Source organism: Sceloporus undulatus, chromosome 1, assembly GCF_019175285.1.
Source record: "Sceloporus undulatus isolate JIND9_A2432 ecotype Alabama chromosome 1, SceUnd_v1.1, whole genome shotgun sequence".
Taxonomy (NCBI): domain Eukaryota; kingdom Metazoa; phylum Chordata; class Lepidosauria; order Squamata; family Phrynosomatidae; genus Sceloporus; species Sceloporus undulatus.
In genome coordinates this window covers 289,166,922-289,174,930 of record NC_056522.1, presented here as the reverse complement: position 1 = coordinate 289,174,930, position 8,009 = coordinate 289,166,922, and the positions used below count along the sequence as shown (strand labels likewise).

The 8,009-nt window shown below is 38.8% G+C and overlaps 1 pseudogene; it reads left to right on the top strand.

Moving 5' to 3' along the window:
- Positions 1-3,987: 3,987 nt before the first annotated feature.
- On the top strand, positions 3,988-4,113 carry LOC121920057 (annotated as a pseudogene).
- Positions 4,114-8,009: the final 3,896 nt, after the last annotated feature.

Here is an 8,009-nt window from a genome sequence, read left to right as displayed (position 1 = left end):
CAATTAGCAAATAAGAGCCATCTACCTATTGCCAGTTTTCAAATAAGTTTACTCTTTGTAAACTGCTTATGGAGTGCTTAAGTGCACTGATAAGCGGTATAGAAATATACTTGCTCTTGCTATAATAGATACATTGATGTTTTTGTATATTTTTAATCTGTATTGATATTAATAAATTGGAAGCTGACATGAATGGCAGTATTAGGGGAAAATGAGATATAAATGATTAAAATGATGATGGTGATAATGGTGGTGTTGGTGGTGGTGGTGATGCTAATCTTGAAAATGCTGTTTCCAAGTATATCCATGAAAGTTTTAATTTAATGGAATTGCTCAGCTCATGTGTCTGACAAATGAAATATTTATTGCTGAACAAATTGCCTGATATCTGTTTATACCTAGAAATGTTTATTTGATTTTCAGGAAATTATTGTATAAATACTGATTAATATTACCATGTTCTAACCATTTTTACTCATATATTAACTGATGGGAAATTGTATAGATTCTAAGTAGTCAGCCATTTAGTACTCATTTCAGTAATAATTTTGTTGATAGGGCATTTCATCTTTACTATGATTCTGTGCATGTGATTCATTCAGATTTTAATTTTCAATGCTGCCAATTAAATTCCAATGAAGAGAACAGAAAGCCAGATATTGCTTCTTCTGCATGCATCCCAGACTTTTCTCTCAGTAATAAAAAGTTTCAACTGTGAGCTATCACAAATGTTTTCTTGGGAAGAAAATACTTGTGAGATTTATGGTATTGTTGAGTTATTGACTATTTACAAATATGTACTCTGAGCATAGCGAAGCCACCCATCACTAGGCAAGTCCAGTCATCCCTCCATATCTATTGATTCTGCATCCAAAGATTCAACCACAGCTTGACAATATTGTACAAAAACAAAACAAAAAAAATAACCCCTTCCAAATTAAAAACCCATTTGATTTTGTCATTTTATATAAGGGACACCATTTTACTACACCATTGTATATAATGAGACTTCAGCATCCATGGCTATTGGTATTTACAGAGAGGGAGAGATCCAAGAAATACAACCTAGAATCTAGCAAGGTTCCACTGTATTACTCTTTTAGTGGCTAGACTGAAACTGCAAAGTTTTCTTCTTCTTTCACTTAGCTAAATCAAAGATTTACTCACCAATTCCCACTGAGGAGGTAAATTTATCCATTAGTGTCTGTTAAAGCATTTACTTCCATTAAAGTATTTACCTTGCACTGAATCTGCACACATCATCAACATCCATTTTCAAGCAATCAAGCTTACAGAATATATATGATTTGGACCCTTGTTTTCTATTTCCTGACTCAAGAGGAAAAGTATTGGTCCTTGATAATACTTTCCTCACACTTTCTTCCATAGTAGCTGCAAAATTATTTATTCTGATTTGATTTTTAATCGAATCCAAAAACGAAGTCAAGTCCTCCTTGGAGACACCAGAGTTGGGAGAAATTTACTTCCTACCATCCTATTTCTTCCATGGTACCAAGTACACAGATAAAGTTGTGTAGAAGGAAAAGGTTCAGGAAGGTATGCAAGTGGTTGGGAGACAGGATAGGGTGAATGGAAGATCATTGTGGGAAAAAGATCAACCAATGTTCTTCTCCCGCTTGCTTGATGTTATAAAGATATGGTAGTACTGTGATCTGAGACAAACCAGGTTAGTTTTCCATGCTGGTAAAAGTGTTTCCTCAACACACAACCTACATCCAGACTTTGAATTTCTTCCAATGCACCATCCTTCAGCTCTGATTTGTGATCAATAATTTGTGATGATAAACCTTTTTTCTTACCATGCTTCCTTGCCACAATCTTTGACATTTTGTGTGTGATTGGATAGGGAAGGAGATAGGCCTTGTGTTCCCACCATATCCCGTGAGGAGTTTCCGCAAGAGACCATGAGAGTAGAGGCAACAATGCCAAGGCCTGGAAAGTATACACAAGAGTCACACCCAACTCAATGGTAGTTGGCTCTCAAATGTAGATGGCTTCTCCTCATGAGTTTCCATTTCTGTCATTCCATGTTCACCCAGCCATCAGTTGTCATGGACATCATCCAGGGCTTCTGCAACTGTAACCTATAAAGTTATGCCTTTTATATTCCAACATCATGATGTCTGCTCTTGTCTGTGCTAAGTGGCACCCTTGCACGTAGCTGGGCCTACACAGAGCTGTGCCATATGTAGCCTAACCAATCATTTTAAGTCATTAAATGAAATCATTAAAATAAGGGAACAAGTATGTGGATTTAGTGCTTATCTTGTCTGAAGAAAGTTATTTGCTGACCTCAATTTCCTAGCTGTCAAAAGTGTAGAATAATTCACCCTGCTCTTCAGTGGCCTACATGAGAGAGACAGAATATTCTGTTCTACTTGATTCTGTCACTTTTATCAATTCAGAGACAAATTTCCCTATTCAGAAACACAGTTTTTGCACTTACAGCAGCTTCAGGAGGCAAACAGGGGTGCAAAAGATCACAGAAGGAAAAGGGCGAAGCTACTGTTTCTTCCTTCTCTACTTCTGCATTCCATTTTCCATCTCCCAAAACTTTGCCCCTCCTCCTATTTCTTCTTCAAAAGCATTAGGTTTCTCTTACATGCATTTGTACATTATATACAGTTGGCCTATATAGGATTTTAGCCACAAAAGGCTATCATGTGAAAAAATGTCACCTCAGTAAGGAGGTTCAAATCTATTTGCTTTCTCCCTTAGTCTTTAAACTTATTATTTATTTTTTTGAACTGAAGAAATATGCATTTATTTGGTTTGTTTGACTTTTCTCCATACAGGATCCATAGGAAGATTGAGATCCTGCCTCAACATGCGGTCATGATTTAGTTCTCCATCCAACCCCTGAAACCCACCTTAAAAGCCAGTCAACCATCCAGAGCTGGCAAGTGGGATGCTTCGGGATGATGTGACTACTCTCTTCATATAAGCAACCAAGGCTGAGATGAAGGACAGTGACATATCCCTTCAGGGATCCCAGCTTCTGCTCCTCACAGCCTCACTTGTAGGCAGGAGGAAACTGGTCACATCATCCCAAAGTTCACCAGCAGAAGAAACCTGTTATCACTCTGGATAACTGACTGGCTTTTAAAGTGAAATTCAATGTAATTTGCAATCTTGGAAACAGAGTTATCATTGCAAATGAGAATACAAAGTACTTTCAGTGTGTGACGTATAACTTAGAACATCATAACTATCAGGATGCCAGATGAAATGTATGTTTTTAAAAATTCTTATAATTTACATTTTTAAAAAATCTTTTGAATTCTCATCCTTACAACACATTCAGTCTCTCTCTGTACATCTCTCTTGTTATCTACACTGTACAGCTTGGGAGGGGAGGGAACTTTAGGAACTATGAAATACAGTGTATACAGGCAAAATGTTTGTGTGGTTTTTTTTTCAAAGGCCTCAGAAACACATTTATTTTGTTTTGAATCGATAATTACTTTACATACCTGAGAAGCTGTATAGTACTTTAATTTTTAACTGAAACTACATCATGCTCAGTATAAAATCTTAAAGCGATTAAATGTTTCCCTGTCCTTTCAATTGCTGTGATGATGGCCTTAGTGTTTTATTTTTGAGACTCTAACATGCAATCATGTGGAAATAAAAAGTATGTCACTCTATCCATATATAGTGCATGCTAAAATTTTATTATAGAAACATTGTTATATAACTTAAGTTTTCTAGGAATGAATGTGGTTTTGTCATCACTATAGAAAATTCAGAGAACTGACACATTAAATTATAAACTGAAACTGGTGGCAAGTATTTACTGTAATGCCTGTGGACAGTGATCCAGTCTGATTTTAGTCTAAAGTTAAAAGATCTGAACAAATTGGCATGATAGGGTTTAACACCCTGGGCAGTTTTTTTAAATAGTAATAACATCTGGAATGGATTCACTATCCCACTGACATGAAAATACAAGCTGCTCCTGCTGCTATACTTACCTGGCAGGGGAGACACCATGATCACGGAAGGTGGTTTTCCCAGGGTGAGGCTCTCCATTGCTCTCGGGTGTGCTGACCCCTGCGATCCCCCAATGGCGGGAAACTCGACTGATTAAAAAAATTTTCTTGGAGCCCTGGTGGCGCATGGTTATGCCTGTACGGCCATTCACTCGAAACCACAAGGTTGCGAGTTCAAGACCAGCAAAGGGCCAAGCTGACTCAGGCTTGCTCCTTCCGAGGTCGCTAAAATGGTACCCAGTACGTTGGGGCAAATTAGCTTGACTTGCTAATTAGCTTACTTGCTGTTCACCCACTATTCTTGGAATAGCGGTATATAAATAAACAAATTATTAGTAATTATTATTATAAAACTGATGTGAAATCCATCCCTGCTTAATTTGCCTCTGAAGATACTTGAGGAATATTAGATTATTTTCTCCCATAAGGGTTAAAAGATTATCTTTGGGCCACTTTATATCTACATCTGGAATCATGTACTCTCCTCTTGATGTAGAATATGAATAAAAATATTTGTTATTTAGTGTGTATTTGTTCAACATTAGGTAATTCGTATTTAACATCTATAAGGAAATAGTTTCTCCCACTCTCCTGCAGGCAGATGCTGCCAAGCATCTCCGTGCTTTTTCTTCCCTTCCAAGAGAGAAGGTTGGGAAGCAGTTTGAAACCACTGCTATATATAAACTATCCAGGGATCTTCAGTTTAATAAAATCTAAGTGTCTGATACCAGAAAGAACAACTTTGTGAGATTTAAAAGCAGGACGACGTAATTACGTAATTTCCTTCAGATATTTTAGCTACTTGGTTTGTGCTTTATTTTACACTTTTTAAACGTATATGACCACGGCGCTGTTTCAGTTGATGCATCTGAGGTTGTATGAATTGAGGGTTGCAAGGGTGTAGAGATGAGCTACCACAGAGGCAGCTTTTCAGAGCAGCAGCAACATTGTTGACTTAAATAATCCCATTAAAGAAAGTAGTCACCGAGTAAATTGGAATGTAACCTAGAAGAAAACTAATAGAAAACTTTAAACATCATTCATTCACTCAAATTGTATACCCTGCCTACTGTCAGTCTATACTTCAAACGATCTATTCTATGGGTGTAATTGTTTTATTTTAAAAATGAATGCCATCTTTAATTAACTACTGGTGTTTCATCTTGGCGTCTATGATCCTAGAAAAGGCTAGCATAAACTGTTTGTATGAATAGGGAATTATATATGAATAGTTAAAACTGTGGTGTGACCATCCATATAACATGACATAGCTAAAGGTTGTTTTCTCAACATTCTTGTGGTGGTGTAATCGTTCATGTTCCAGCAGTGGGAACAACTCACTTCTCACACACTCATTGTTATGAACCTCTTTGAGGACAATGTAAGCCAGTCAAACTCGCTGTGAAGAGATTGCTCACCATTTTGCTGATAAATTGCTTGGATTCGGCTTGACTATGGGCTATACAGACCTCCATCTTCACCAGATAGGGGCCATGGCAATGCACGCTGTAGCCATGATCTGTCTTTTGGCAGCACAAAAAAGAGCAACAAAAAGTGGCTGCTTTTTGCTCACTGGAAAGGGTTTCCGTAGCCATCGTGCTGTAGCTTTGCAGCACTCCTTTGGCGCTGCATCATCTAAACAGAGCACCAAGAGTGCCCCATGCACGCATCAGGCCAGCCTGGAGGCGGGGATGTGTTGTGTAGATGCCAGCCCCAACTCTGCCCCCAGTTCAGTGGAAAGATGAGGGCCTGCACAGCCCACAGTGTCAGAGTTGTACAGTGTGGTGGATTTAATCTTGGTTCCTGCTTGTCCAGTATTGATGGATTGTTTCAGTTTGTGCAGCCTGATGGCATGGATAGGATCCTTGGAGAGGTGAGAGCCCTTACATGTCTACTAGGCCCTTGCCCTTCCTGGTCTTTAGACAGGCCAGGGGGACTGTTTGTGTACGAGTAATGGAAAGTGTTTAATGCCTTTTACAGCAAGGCAGGGTCCCAACATGCCTAAAAGGTCTGTGGTAAGACCTCTTTTGAAAAAACTTTCCCTGATCCTACTCTTACTAGCTAATTACAGGCCGTCTCCATCTTCCATTTTTGGGCAAGGTGCTGAATGCGTGGTGGCTTCAACTTCAGGCATTTTGGATGAGATAGATATCTAGATCCATGTCAGTCTGGTTTTAGGCCTGGTATGGGATAGAAACAGCTTTTGGGAATGAAGTGTTGGTTTTGCTGGACTCTCAGCCGCTTTCGATACCATCAAGACAGCATCGTCTGAGCCGCTCTTAGGAGGGGTTGGAAGTACTTTCTAAAGTGGTACGCCCTTTCCTGGAGGGGCATTCTCAGAAGATGGTGCTGTGTGGGATACCTGTTTGACCTCTTAGCCCTGGCCTCTGGGGTCCCTTATGGGTCAGTCCTGTCCCCTATGCTTTTAAACTTATATGAAAACCCACTGGGAGAGTCATCCAGAGGTTTGGAGTAAGTAAGGTGTCCTGTATGCGGATGATACCCACATCTATCATCCTTTTCACCTTATTCCAGGAAGCTGTTGTGTCTTAAACCAGTGTTGGCTGCTGTAATGGACTGGATGAGGAACAAAAAAACTGAAGATCATCAAGACAAGGCAAGAGTGCTCCAGATCAGTCAAAAGACATATGGGATAGGGATTACAGCCTGTGTTAGATGGGGTTGATACTTCATACTGAAAATAAGGGTTTGTCGTTTGAGACGTCTGGATTCAGTTGAGTTGGAGAAGCTAGTTAGTAGGTTGAGACAGGAGTGCAATAATTGTAAAGAAAACTTGTGTGCCAGCTGTGCCATTCCTGAGAGTCAGAACTGGCCATGGTGGTAATGCTGGTTACATTTGGATGGAATGTAATGGTGTATTATGGGGTTGGTTGAAAAGTGTAGAAAAAATCAGCTGGTCCAAAGAGTGCAGCAAGGCTATTAACTGGTGGGCTAGGGAGATAAAACTATGTGGTGCAAAAGCTTACATTCTAGAAAGTCGTTTAACAGGCACATAATTCAAAGTATTATTTTGACCTATAAAGCATATAAAGTTTTGGGTCAGGCTGTTTGGAGGAAAGTCTCTCTGTTGATCCCCGAGATAGTGAGGTCATTGAAACAGGACTTCTCTCTGTCCCACTATCTTCTAAAGCATATTTGGTGGGAACAAAAGAAAGGATTTCAGTGGCTGCTCCCAAAGCTCTGGTATTGCCTCCCCAGGGTTGCCAGGATGGTCCATCCTGCGTCCTTCGGACGAGAAAGAGGTAAGTCTTTTTATGCACCAGGCTTTTGCATGACATGGCTCCTGTTTGGTTTGTTTTTAAATAGTTTTAAACTTTTTAATTTAATAATGTAATGTTTTAATTGGTTTTAATTGTTAAATGTTTTTAAACTTGTATTTTAACATTTTTTAGTATTTTAACTTGGACTGTTTTAGATTGTTAGCCAACTTGAGTCCCTGTTCTGGAGGAAGGTGGAGATAAATGACATAATAAAATAATAAAATAATAATAATTAAAATAATATAATAAAATAAATTAATTTCCACACAAGCTCATTGTGTGCATCCATCAGTGTTTCCTTCTTCATGTTCCACAAGGACTGGAACAGAACAACCGTACCATACATTTTATGAAATTAGTTTGAGGCTTATTGATTTAGCTCAATACTAATGCACATCGGCTTTGAACTGTTGTAATCTGTTTTAATCTGTTAATATAGTTCGCCTATGTACGTATTTTTGTTTTCAAACTGTATTACTTGCTTTACTCATGTACACCATCCACAATCCCTGATAAGGGAGGGGTGGTTAGAAATATTATTAAAAACAAAACACGGAAAATGTTCTGGCAAAGATATGACGTGGCCCTCCAAGATGGTTATGAATTGCAAATCCATAATCTTTCGCAGGTATGTGGCACGGAGCTGCTGAAAATTATAGCTAAAAAATATCTGGAGAAGTCGCTGTCGGCGATATCTGTTTATGTTAAAAAACTT